This window comes from Octodon degus, unplaced genomic scaffold, assembly GCF_000260255.1.
Source record: "Octodon degus isolate 3935 unplaced genomic scaffold, OctDeg1.0 scaffold00027, whole genome shotgun sequence".
Taxonomy (NCBI): domain Eukaryota; kingdom Metazoa; phylum Chordata; class Mammalia; order Rodentia; family Octodontidae; genus Octodon; species Octodon degus.
Window position 1 is genome coordinate 8317747 of NW_004524603.1, and position 13616 is coordinate 8331362.

The 13616-nt window shown below is 38.1% G+C and overlaps 1 protein-coding gene across 1 annotated transcript in view; it reads right to left on the reverse strand.

Moving 5' to 3' along the window:
- Cntnap2 (contactin associated protein like 2) overlaps positions 1-13616 on the reverse strand; it is a 1699165-nt gene that overhangs the window by 1068865 nt on the left and 616684 nt on the right. The window lies entirely within an intron of this gene.

The window sequence follows — 13616 nt, forward strand, 5'->3', positions numbered from 1 at the left end:
TGGTTGGTAAATTAGTCTTCTGATTGGTTTGGCATGCATCTCGGTTTGGATAATGGAAGGCCCACCCTAGATAGGGGTGGTACCACCCATCGGCCAAGTAGCCTGGATGGATACAGAGAGACAGAAAACCATCTGGGCTCTGAGGCTTCTGCTGCCTTTTCCCTGCCCTGTTTTGCCATGAGCTGTTTGTCCTCTGTCCTGCTCTCTGCCGTGTTACACTACTTTGGAGCCAGGCAACCATGGACTGAAATCTCTACAGACCTTGAGCCTGAATGAACCTTTCCTTTTTTCCTTTAACTTCAGTGTGTCGGGAATTTTGTCACAGCAATGACCATGATCTCCGCAAGCATTCAGACAATAGCCTAGCCTGAGTCGGCCCTCATGATGAAGACATGGAATTTGAGATTCCTCTTGACTGCCACACTTCCTTTCTCCTGTACTTTTAATATATGCTTTTATTTTCTTAGCAGACTTGGCCTTTTATTTGGTTGTAAAAAGCAGAACCTTCTACCATGAATAGTAAGAGTAACCTTTTGATGGTTTTGAATGGATGGGTCAAAGTTGAACCCAACCCCAAGAGACATTTGCATCACAAATGATTTCTTAATTTATAAAATTCAAAGAAACATTATAAAGACAAAATTAGGCATGACATTAAGTACTCTGCTTTGAATATCCACCCTAGACAGGGTGCCTAATATGGTACAGTTGTACAAATGATAACAGATGGAGTAAAATGTAAGAGAGAAAAGCAAAGAAAACCCATAGTCAATATTGCTGCTGATTCTACTAGGAAATAGAATGTACGTACACCAGGTGTGAAACACACAGTAAAAATTTTATTACTAAATAAGTTCAACATATTACCACCAATCAATTACTATTATCCTTTTTCAACTGAAAAATATAAATAATTCTGCACAGAAAATTTGCTGTCTATAAGGGAAAGACATGTCTAGATCTCAAAAGCTTTTTGTTTTTATATTGTTCCTCATGTCAAATTTGTCTACTGGTCAAATCTTAACTGTATCAATTAGTGTGCTTAGAAATTTGGGAATTATTAAGAAAATTACTTTATCTAATATTTTATCTATAGCAAGAGGCAATTTGTACAGAAGGGATTAGAATGAACGTGTGCCATTTAAAAGGATAAATGTAAATTTTCAAAGAAAATGGAAACTGTCCATTGGCAGATTTTTAAATTGTCCTATTCTTTTTGACCATTGTACATCACCACTGTACTTCAACATGATTAAAATTCTCTTTTCTCACTTCATTAATGGCTTATACTATTTAAAACCTAGTAACTGTCATTGAAACCTCCTTAAAGTTTTTTTTTTTTTTTTTTTTTTTTTTCAGAACCAAGGATCGAACTCAGGCCCTGCGCTTGCCAGGGAAGCGCTTATTCCACTGAATCATTTCCCCGGCTCTCCTCCTTAAAGTTTTAATCACAGAGATGTATTCTGTATCCTGTCAATGCAGTACTGTATAAAAATAGGATTCCATTCAAATTAACTTTACTGATCTAAAAATTAGAGGCTCTAGTTCAATATGAATACATGATTTATGTGTGTGTGTGTGTATGTGTATGTGCGTGCTTTCTTTCCAAGTCACAATTTTTTTTTTTTTTTTTTTGCATTGACTTAGCCCTTGAGGAAAATGCTGATCTTGGATAAGTGGCCCATTCAGAATAGTTGTATGCACACACATGCTTTTCAATTGTCTAATCAAGATAAAACTGAATGAGATTTAATGTCTAAACTTAGCAGAGAGAAAACACCCAGCTGTAACTTTATTGACCACTCATAATAATGCTATCATGTAGTTCTGCTTTTGTGACTACTCTAAATATCCCTACTAACTCTGAAAGATTTGAGAATGAGTCAATCTACTTCTGAAAACAAGAACTTCTCTCAGGCTAAGCAGCTGCATAAGCCCCGATCACAACACATTGGGTATAATTAACTTTACAAAACAAGACTTCATCAGTCACTCAGAACAATGCTGTGTTTAGTCTTCATCCTTTCAGTTTGGAGTCCTCAAGGCCTTTCATTTTCTGACATGAGACATAGTCTAGGAAAAGATAATGCTAGGACAAAATACTGCATATCCGCTAAAATTTATGCTTTTCTTTTTCTCCTCTTAGATTGTCCTTAAAATTTCCATAGGGCTTTCTTTGATCCTTGCCTATGGATGTCTGCACCCTTCTGTGGTTCCCTGTCACTGTGAACTAAGGCTTTCCCCAGAGAAGAATGTTAAGCTTGCCAGCTGGTGGTGACGGCTGTGATTTCCAAGGCTGGCTTCCAGCTTGCTCTGTGTGATTTTCTTTCTAGACAGTCACAACCATGCCATGATCTTGAGTAGGTTTGTGGAGGGGCCATGAGAGGTAAAGAAACATTGTCATGGTTGTCAGTTTTCTGCAAGAGAGATATCTGCACAACTGTGAAAGAGTTATTACACAACTATAGATAATTAAGAAATAAGTTGGTACTGAGAGACGAGTTTAACAGAAACTTATGCCTGTTAAAAATGTGCCTGTGATATTGTGGGAGACCAGGCCCCGTGATCAGACACAGGAACCAAGGTCTTGTTGACCTTCGTAGGACTGCCCCCTTCTCTCCCTTGTTTGTGTGTAGGAACGCTGTTGCTCACAATATCTCAGGGCAAGATAGGATCAGTGGATGGGTAAACCACAAATTATCTGTCTGTCTGCCTATCTATCTGTCTGTCTGTCTATCTATCTATCTATCCTCTATCTGGGCATAATGTTGTTATGTTCCTTGTTAGTCATTTACATTTTCTTGAACTCTGGATTGGTGATTGTGTCATTGTTTTGTTTTATGATGAATATGAGACCTTCAGGACACCTAAAGCTCTTTTTCCCTTCAGAATGGAACCCTCTGGTCCCCCTTACTTGAAAATTTCTGTCTTTTTCTTTTATTCCTCATCATATCCCTAGGTCAACTTGCAGGCTAACCCCTGCAAGATATATGGGTTGGGTTGTAAAAATGAACTGCCTAAACCTTTAAGGAACTGTTGGCCAGGTGCTTAATCATTCTTGTAGAGGTAGTCAGTAATGGCTTAAAGAAAGGTAGGAAAAATGTTATTGGAAAAGGGAGAACATTGGATGCTTGCTGTGTTGTGTGGGAAAATTTAGCAAAATTACTGTCTGTGATAATATAGAAAGAAATGATATCCTTAATAAATAGTGTATTCTAGCTGAGACATTTCCAGGCAAAATACTGAAAATGCTATCTGGTGCTGCGCCTTCTTTTTGCTTGTTCTAGAGAGAAGACAAAGAGAAAAAAACTGAAGAAAACCTCATAAATATGAAGAAACTCTATGACTTGATGAATTTTAGTGCAAAATATTTCCTCAATTATAGTTTATCTAGATGGTAAAACAATAAGTAAGAAATAATTTCTATGTAGAGATCAAACACTTGGAAAACACAATTTAATGATGATAAGATATGAATAGAAAATCTGTGTTAAGATTTCAGAAAGACATTAGATTACATTTCAGAAAACAATTCAGTGAGATGAAAGGTGGTACACAAAGGTTACCAGTGTACTTCACAGAGCCTATCATTAAACAATGAAAGTTGTAATACTTTTTTTAATTTTATGCATTTGGTACAGGGTCTCACTACACAGATTCGACTCATAGTGATCCTCCTGTTTTCAGCCTCCCCAGTGCTGAGATTACAGGTCTGCGCCACCATGTCTGGTCTTGGTGGCTGGCTCAGTGCACCCAGAGGTGGGGCTGGTGCAGCATGTGGTGCTGGGAATCAAAACCTGGCCCCTGCGCTTGCCTAAATGTGTGCTTAGTCTGTTGAGCTATCTCGCTGGCCCTAAATTGTAATGCTCTTAAAGGTATTTTCCTTCTGTAGATTGGAAACTCTGGCAGGCAGGGACCTTTTCCTTTTGTGATAATGAATGTCCCTTTTTATTAATAACAATAAATTTGCATAACATTCATAGAAATCCCATTTATTTTTAAGGGAACTATTTTAACAATGCCACAACATTGTACTACAAAATAGACTTTTGGCCTTCCAACCTTCAAGTTCATGAATCTACCTAGCTCTAAATGTAGATTATCAATTATTAAACAAAAAGGAAGGTGGTTCAGAATAACAGAGTGAAGACTCTGAAGTGCAGAGCTAAATATCACAGAGAACTATTTCTTAAAAACAGCAAGACTGAATCCTAAAGAGCAGATTTCCAATGTGCCCAACTAGGTTTCAGAACTGATGGACCAGTGGCTTCTACATACCGCTTATTCTCCTCCTTTGATTACTTATTTATTTATTTGGTATAGGGTCTTGCTACACTGCTTGGACTCATAGTGCTCCTCCTGACCCAGCCTCCCAAGTGTTGAGGTTACAGGTGTGTGCCACCAGGCCCAGTTCTAGTGGGTGTGTGACTGGCATGGCCTGCAGTACTGGGAATCAAACCCAGGTCCTTGTGCTTGCCAGGCAGGTGCTGAGACCAATCGAGCTATCTCCCCAGCCCTGTTCTCCCCCTTTGGAGCTATATATTCTAAGTTTGTTCTTCCATGGAAATCCTGGTACTTTGCATTGGTTGTGTAGGTAGAATAAGACTTCACTGCAAGTCCTTAGACCAAGAGGATCTGTGCTTGAGTAGCTACACTTGAGGAATAACCCACGTGGCTTCATTTCCTTTGGAACTCCCAAAGAGCATCATCTTGGCTAACTTGACTTGAAGCAGAGGTGCTAGTCAAATGTTATTTTGGAAGTCCTTTGAGACTGAAGCATGTAATTCATACATGGAAGAGATGTGAGTCCTAGTGGGTTACAGGGTGAAGTTGGCAATCAATCTCCAAGATGGTCATAAATCTTCACTTTGCAATTCATACTTCCCATGCATTCTAGTATTAATGACTTGTGCAGTTCCCTCTCACACTGAATCGTGGTTGATGCATAACAGAAAGATTATTACAGAAGTCACAGGGTTAGTTGACTTCCGTGGTCAAGTAATAGAAGTTATTAGAAGTTGCACCTTGGTTTTTTGATTTCTTGCTCTAGGGAAGCTAGTTCTGGTACCATGAGAAGCTGCAAGTCTTCTGATGAAAGAGGCCTATGTACAGAGGTACTAAGGTGTACCCCAGGAGCAGGCCAGCCCTGCATGTGCTGGATCGAAGTAAAGCCTCCACCCAACTCAAGAGGCTGCAACCTTCAGACTGAAGACCCAGAAAACTTGTAGTGATAGCCTCAGCGGGACTGACCACTCAGCCACTTCTGCATCATTCACTTTGCATAGAAATGAAAAAGATAATAAATGATCACTTTTTTGAGGTATTGTGCTTGAGGTAATTATCATGCAACTATAGATAGATGATAGTGAACAACTATTATAAATTAAAAGGGATGCATCTGACATCACTTTCTCAAGTAGTTTTTAAGAACAAGAACCCACATATTTACAGAAAATATCACTTCTAATCAGGCCTGCAAAACAAAATGAATGGGGAGATACAGAGCACTTCCTAATATGTAACAACAAGTTAAATATGTTGGAACTAAACTAAACACTAAAATTTCTGGTGATTTAACTCTTTTTGAACTAGAGAAGAATATATAATTTATTTTGCTTTTTGTTTCCATTATGAGACAATATAATTTTTTAAAATGTATTTAGTACAGGGTTCAGAGGGTCTCACTACATAGATCAGACTCATGGTGTTTCTCCTGTTTTCAGCCTCCCAAGAGCTGGGATTATAGGTGTGCATCACCACGCCCTGTCTCAGACATGGCTTCATTATACCCCGGAGGCGGGGCCAGCACAGCACACAGAGGTTCGAACCCTGGATGCTGAGCTCTGCCTAAGCAGGCACTTTAGTCTGCTGAGCTATCTGGCCAACCTTCCAATATAATTTCAGTAGGAACTTATAACAGTTTTGTGTTAATACCTGTGGTATTTTCAGAAGCTACTCCAAAGGCCCTGCCCAGCTGAATAATAGTAGGATTGGCTAGAGGAATAAATTTGCAGGTGAGATTTTGAGAGTCAGAAATGAATAGGTAACAGGAATAAAGCTTAAATTGAAGGGGAAAAAAAAAGCCCTGTCAATAGAAGAATTGCATACGTTAAGTAGGTAAAACTCTTGTATGTTTTGGTTTGGAGCTTAAATTTATAACCAGGAATTCAGGATAGCAAATAGTGTTTACTGTGATGGGTTCTCGTAGCTGACAGTGTGTCGTACCGACCACTGTGAATTGTCACCTTGTCACTCTCTATTGCATCTCACTCACATCAGTCAGCCGAGGAGCCACCCCTTCTACGGGCTCATGGTAACTATTGTACTGTATGTCATGTTTGAGATTTTGTTTCAAGACTTAGCACATAAAAACTTCATTTCTGATTTGAAACTTACCCAGTATATTAGCCCTCTTGCTGACAAAGGAAATTCAGAAATGTTCAAGGTTTTAAAACTTTAATTCCCACATACATCACTGAAAACATGTTGACATTTGTTTGGACACCAGAATGCCAGCCTAAGTTGTGGTAAATCATAGTACTAATTGGATGGAACAGACAAAACAAACAAGAAGCTTGAAAGCATGATATGTCTGAAACCCTGAGCACAAGAGGTTTCTTTATTTACGCTTATTTCAAAATTGTGAAGTTTGGGAAATCAGATAGAGGCTTGGGAGCACCATAGACTGTCTGCAGTGATTTACTATCTTCTTTTCAGTATAATCTTTCAAGATCGTACAGGATAGACTATATTCTCGAATAATAGAGTCACAGAGCTACTGTAATAGGGAGGCAAAGCACCTCAAGCAGTCGGAGAATTAGAAGGCACTAGGCAGTGACTCAGCAGTAGCAACGGCTGGTGCAGGAGGAAGCCACAAGCAATGCCCACCTGGTACAACTTGGGATTGATTGAGCAGATAAACACATTCAGAAGAACAGAAGCCTGATCTCAATGTCAGGAGGGAAGGCACAAATGTGTAACGTAGGAAAGTGCACACAAACTCTTTGGGCTTTCACGGGAATTGAATCCACCAGTGTAACCTTGTTCTTTGCTCTACGTGCACAAAGACATGCAAATACACCCAGGAGGAATTGTGTCTGTGGTCAAAACACAGATGGTTCCTATCACGCACTGGGGGCAGGTTCATCCCAGAAACAATGGACACTCCAATAACCCAGATCTTGGCTTCCCTGCTGATTAAACCCAGGATGGCTTAGGGAAACGACAGGTAGCCTGGCTGCATCAGGGCGACCGCCACATGATTCTGGAATATTTCCTTATCATAAAGAAATACTCAAGTAATGACAATGCCATGTCAGGATGACACAGGAACCGACGGGACATGGCTTCTACTGCCCAATTTGGGGCAATTTTGTACAATTTGAGTACAAAATGAATAATGTGAACATCTAAAATATACTTTTGAATATCAATGGAAAGATGGGAAGGGACATTAAAAATGTTGCCAAATTTCATCTTGTTGAATAAAATCAGAATTCATGTGTCCGCGTGTGTGAGAACAAGTATGTGAGGAGAAATGATAGAAAGCTTTTCCTATAGGACTTTGCTAATTAACAAATGTAAAGAGATATTGAAATAGGAAAACCGCCATTGGGCAAACCTTTAGGCAAGAGATTAGAAACTTATACTCAAACCAGTGTGTGAAAGTTAGAAGAGTAACATACTCTGAAAGTATCTCCTGAAATATACAGTATTTATTAATTTCAAGAGGGAAACTAATCACCTCATAGTGGAGAAATCTGGCTGGCAGCTTGTGATGAAGATCAGCTCAGCAATAGGCATCACTCACACTGCAGACCCCATGTGGCCTGCAATGTGGAGAATAGAGCATGGGTTTTCAGGATGTAGTGGTGCATACCTGAATCCTAGCACTCTGGGAGGCTGAGGCAGGAGGATTGCAAGTTCAAGTCCAACCTGGGCAACTTTGGGACTTAGTTTGACCCTGTCTTACCATAAAAATTAAAATAGGGCTAAGAATGTAGTTTAGTGGGAAAACTCAGGTTTCAAACTCCAGTACCACAAAATAAAACAAAATAACCCCCAACACACATACACACACACAAAAGAAACATAAAAACCAAAGTAACAAAAAGAACAACAATTACAATGACTTTATCGTACTCCTGCCAATAAGCTGTATGTACACTGGGATTGATTATGAAGAAGCATTAGATGAGCATAAATTGAGAGACAATCTACAGATGATAAGATCTTCAGGAGCAGTAAGGTGATGAAACCAAGAAACAGTTGAGGACTGGGTCGCAGGACCACATTGTGATATGTACTCTTTTGTCAAGGACATTATTGGAAATTTGAAAGAACTGGAACAGAATATTTGCTGAAAACAGTGTTGGAGCCTTTTTTATTTTTCCTTTATTTGGGGGGAGGGATAAGTTTTAAATTCTTAAAAAAAAAACTACAGTTAAGACATGACATTCCTGTTTAAATGGTACACTCACTAGGAATTCTAATTCTAGAATTAGAATTCTAATTCTAATAAGAACCTTATTTTGGATTACATTTTTTTACCTTAATCTGCACTCTATGCTCATGAATTTTCAGTGAAACTGTTTTTTCTAAGATCACTGAAGAATATCTTCCAGTCTTCATTTTTCTAGAGCTTTCCATGGCATTTGACACTTGATCATTGTATTATAAATTTGTTTTTATTAAGCTAGGATGGCTTTTGTGGTTTTAAAATACAGAATGTTCTGATTTGTAACTTCCTTTACAGCTTAAATTCAGATTTCTCTCAGCCAGATTTATACATGGAAAGATTCTAAAGCTTAAAAATATGAGGATACATGAAAACACATGGATCATATGTCCTCTAAATTTAAATATTAAAACAAATCATCCATAAAAACAAGTAAAGAAGTTGTCAGTGAGATAGCTTGGCAGATTAAGTGCTTGCTTAGGCAAGTACAGGGATTGGGTTTGATCCCTGGTACCCCATGCCGCTCCAGCCCCCGACCCCAGGCTCACTGAGCAGGCGACTAAGTCTGGGAGTGGTGGCACACACCTATAATCCCAGCACCAGGGAGGCTGAAAACAGGATGATCACTGCTAGTCTGATCTGTGTAGTGAGACCCTGTACCAAATACATTGAACAAAACAAAAATGTAAAGAAAATTGTATACAAGCTCTATTATCCTCTCCGTATAGACTTTAGAAAAGCATCTTATTTAGAAATGGTTGCCCCACAGTTTCTTTTCCTTTTTTAAAAGTTTCTTCTGTTTTATTGAGAAACAAATAGCAATGAGACAGTTTCAAAACTGATTAATAGGACAGTTTCAATAATTAATACATTGTATGTTGTTATCGTCTTAGTGGTTATTCATAGTACAAGATGCAGACAGGATATCCTGCCCAAACACTATTAGTACAAATCTTTCTTCTCATTGAATTAAGCAAAAGTAGCTGTATATCTATCCTAACTATTCTGTATATACAGATACAAAATGGTCCTTCCTTTGTATCCCCTTTTTTTGTTTAATTCTGTCAGAGATGTGTATTCCATTGGCATTTAAATACTATAGGTGTGTGAATTCAGCAAAACAATCCAACACAGTCCAGCAGTCTACAATAATAGTGGGCTATCCGCAGAAGTTGTTGACTTGAGCCTTTTGCAGCTTGGCATATTAATATGGTTTTACTTTATATACCTTGTTTTTATACTTTTCTGCTGGATGGTTAAGACCAAGATAAATCAAGACCTATATAACAAGAAATGTATCTTTTATATCTGATAAGGTCAGTCAAGTCCCCTCAGGATTTATCCTGTAACCCTGTACCGTAGTTTGCAGATCCTTTGTTAGTGTCAGCCATTTGGATGAGTCATGGTCATTGCTTGACCAATTTGCTCTCTGTGAAAGACTGAGAGAATATTTTCTCTCCATGTAACTCTCCTTAGGCACACTCTATATCATCGATCATGTTGCTCTGTGGCTCCATAATCTCCTTGATCAGAAAATTTGGTACACAACTGAGTTACATGATGTTACAGTATAGGTTCTCCTATGTCCTGATATATTTTTTTAAAAGGGTAATAAATGAAAGAAAGATATAAGAAAAAAAAAGTCACAAGAATGTCCTGCTACAAGGCAGTATGCAGTTAGATTTCTAAATTTCTGTGTAAAAATATGTATTGTTTATTCATATCCTTTAAATATTTTTCATTTTTAAATTTTTTTCTCCATATTCTATAGGGACTTAAAGTTTAACATATCAATACTTGATGGAAAATACCTGTTCCATGTTATGCCTAAAATGTTTGATATTCAGACAGATAGTGAGGTTAAACCCAACTGCATATGTTATAGGGTAATAATAAGCTTCTCTTCTGGAGGGTTAACAACCTAAGTTTGCAGACCAAAAATTAGAGAAATAGAAGGGCTGCAAGGACAGCCAACATTTTGACCCTAGCCCCATAGTTTCATGTACCTACTTTGTTAGTTTTCTAAACTTAGGATGACTAACCCCAATCACTGTTTCAGCCACATTCTTCTCTTTGTTATGCCTTAGGAAAGTCAACCTCTTTCTCACCAGAATCCTTACTTCCTTGAACTTTTTCTTTTGTCTTTTTTGGCTGATGTTGTTATCATTGGAGGTCGGCCTAGATACTTTTTAAGGGATTTCTTCTCAGATGACTCTATTTTAAATAATTCCCTCCATTTTTGCACTCCAGTCCTTCAAGACTTTCTTGTAGAATTTATCATCTCTTATAGTTATCTGGATTTGTCCATGCCTCATGTACAGAAATGTATGTTTGAGTGATTTTTTTTTCTATTCTAGTATGTTCATTTCATGAAATCAGGGATTTCCCCTGTATCTTTTTTTAAAGATTCACTGAGATTAAATTTACACATTTTTTAAAAAAAATCACCAGTTTATGTATCATAAAACAGTCCATGAGGCTTATGAAGGATGTTCAAGATTAAAAGTGTTTACTGGGTCCTGAAAAAAACAAAAATGAAAACAAAATTCCCTTTATGAAACAACCTACATCAGTATGTAAATTTTATGCACATCTCTATATTCATTGGGGGAGTGATCATGTGAATGAACATGTCTGGATTTTTATGCTGAAATAAAATGATATCCAATTATCAAATCAGCACTTTTGTCAGGTTGCTATATATTGATCCATTGAAGACCACTTTTTGTCCTTGTGTTATCTAGAATTTGTCATTAAAGATTAAAATTGGAGAGATTTTACAAGGAAGGTTGGCAGTTGTCTCTGGCTCTGTCCATTTGCCCTTGGTAATGCACAGAGAAAGAAATGTCTGGAAAGACTGAGATATCTCACTGATCAACCAGATGGATGCTTGGACCTTTATCTCCGGAAAGGACACTGGAGGGGCCTTGCATCCACAAGGAGAAGGAAGATAAGGAGCTGGAGAAGGGTGAGAGTAGATCTGATGAACTGAACACTGGATTTTATAGTATCAACAGGGGATGTAAGATAAAAATGTTAAATTCACATCCAACATATACAGATAGAGGTCAGGAGAGAGACTAGGACTTGAGAGAGATTTAGGAGTCACTGTACTACGATAGTGGAGGACGCTGCCTGAAGAAATTAAGCGCTTCATGTAAAAACAACAACAAGAAGGCAAAGCTGGAATTCTACAAATCATTTAGGTCACAGAAGTAGAAGAGGAAAATCATAAAGAAAACGAAAAAGAATAGTAACAATGACTAAACCAAGAAAGAACAGGCAGGTAGTAAAAGGAGAGATCATCAGTTCCAAAGATGATAGAATCCACAATAACTAGACACTTAGGGCTTGCCTTGGGTTTACCAGTTAGATCGATGAGAAATGTATGGAAGATGCTGAGGTGGATGATGGATAATACCGCAGAGTTTCAGGAGTATAGGGCAAGTGGGGAAGAAGCGACAGTGTTCTGGTCTGAGAACTCTATTACCAAGGAGTAGGTTACTGATGAAAAGATAACTTCTTTAGAGCTAATCATTCATCAATGATGTATGCTACTGAAAAACTTACAGAGCTTTTTCAAATTTAGTAAGCTACATATGTCAATCATGTTATAAGGCATGAACGCAAGATAAAAAGCTAAGAATTCTGTCCTTGTCAATTTTTGGTTGTGCATAAATTAGTTTCGTGTTTCTTTATCTGGAAAAAGAGGCAAATCAGGATGTGCTAGCACAGGATGTTGCCATGAACGATTAGTAAGACCACACCCAGGAAGTGCTTGGAAGACTCTGGCACAGGACACATAACAAAGAGACCCATCAACCTTCTCATGATCACCATCATTGTCCCCACTCTTACGGATGCTTCAAGGTAGCAATTTAAATCCTTTCTGTGCTTATTAATCACCAAACAGTGTGCTGTTTTGGGCCCTCGAGAACACTACTGCTGTCATGGGGAGATAAGTCTCTGAAACATGAGCACAGTAGCGTTAAATGTGGGTCGATGTTGATCTTTTTGAGCAAATAAAACTGCATTGTGAGAAGAGTTTGAGATGAAGGGTACTCTCTTTTCTTGATAGATTCTCTTTTCTTGGCTTACAATGCAGTACACGCCTTAGGTTTTTCTCTCTGCTTGTCTGGCTCTGTCAACCCAGACTCATACACAGGTTTATTTATTTGCTGAGAGTATGGAAATTCCTCAAAGCTCCTCTTGAGCCTTGAGTGTTTTCCGAACCTGCACCTTCAGCTACCAACCACGTGAGGATGTTGCAGAGGTCTGCCCCCCAACCTTTCCTTGACTCTTCACCCTCATGTTTAATATAGCTTAAAAACTCAAATTATATTTCTCTGGTCTCGGTGGCCATTATTCACGATTTCTCTATCTTCTCTGCTTGTGTCCTTGGAGTCCCCTTGATTTCTCATCATGGGATGAATAGCGAGACACATGCTCACTTTGGGAAATATTTTGTATTTGCAAGATTTGATTCTTAACTCATCTTAAGCATGTGAGAAAATAGTTTCTGAGCCTCATAAATAGTAGGCATTGAAAGCCGACATAATTTCTGAACACTTTTCCTTTAAGTTAGTAAATCTACATAGGGAAACATGAAATCTGAAAGTCAGCTAAAGTTTTCATGAAAATCTGTATTATGATAATAGAGACAGTCAAACCTAGTAGAAAATGAAGCACAGATTCTTTCTCTGTGGCTTTAGGATGCTTCCAAGTATGATTGACTCTTGATTTTCTGGAAATTATCTTTTTTAGAAAAGCTGGACTGTAAGATTCTATCAAAGGTGGTGCTTGTAAACTGGCTAGGCAAGAATCACGTTGGTTGGTTCTGCATTTGCAGACTTGGCTTTTGCCTTCGTTACTTCAACATTTTTTTTTTCTTTTGCCACATTTTGACTTTGATGCTTAGGAAAGTGGTTGACCCAAATTTCTTCTTCCTCCTCTTTTTCTTCTTCTTTCTTACTGTCATTGTTATTGCTATAGTTACTATCTACATGTAGCCTTTTGACACTTTCCAATATTCCATGCTTGACATAAATTAGATGACTTTCATATGCTGTGGAATGTTTCCATGCTTATCAGTGACACACGATTTTAGGATTTTTAAGGTAAAATGATGCAAGAATTCCTACCAATTTCATTGATCACA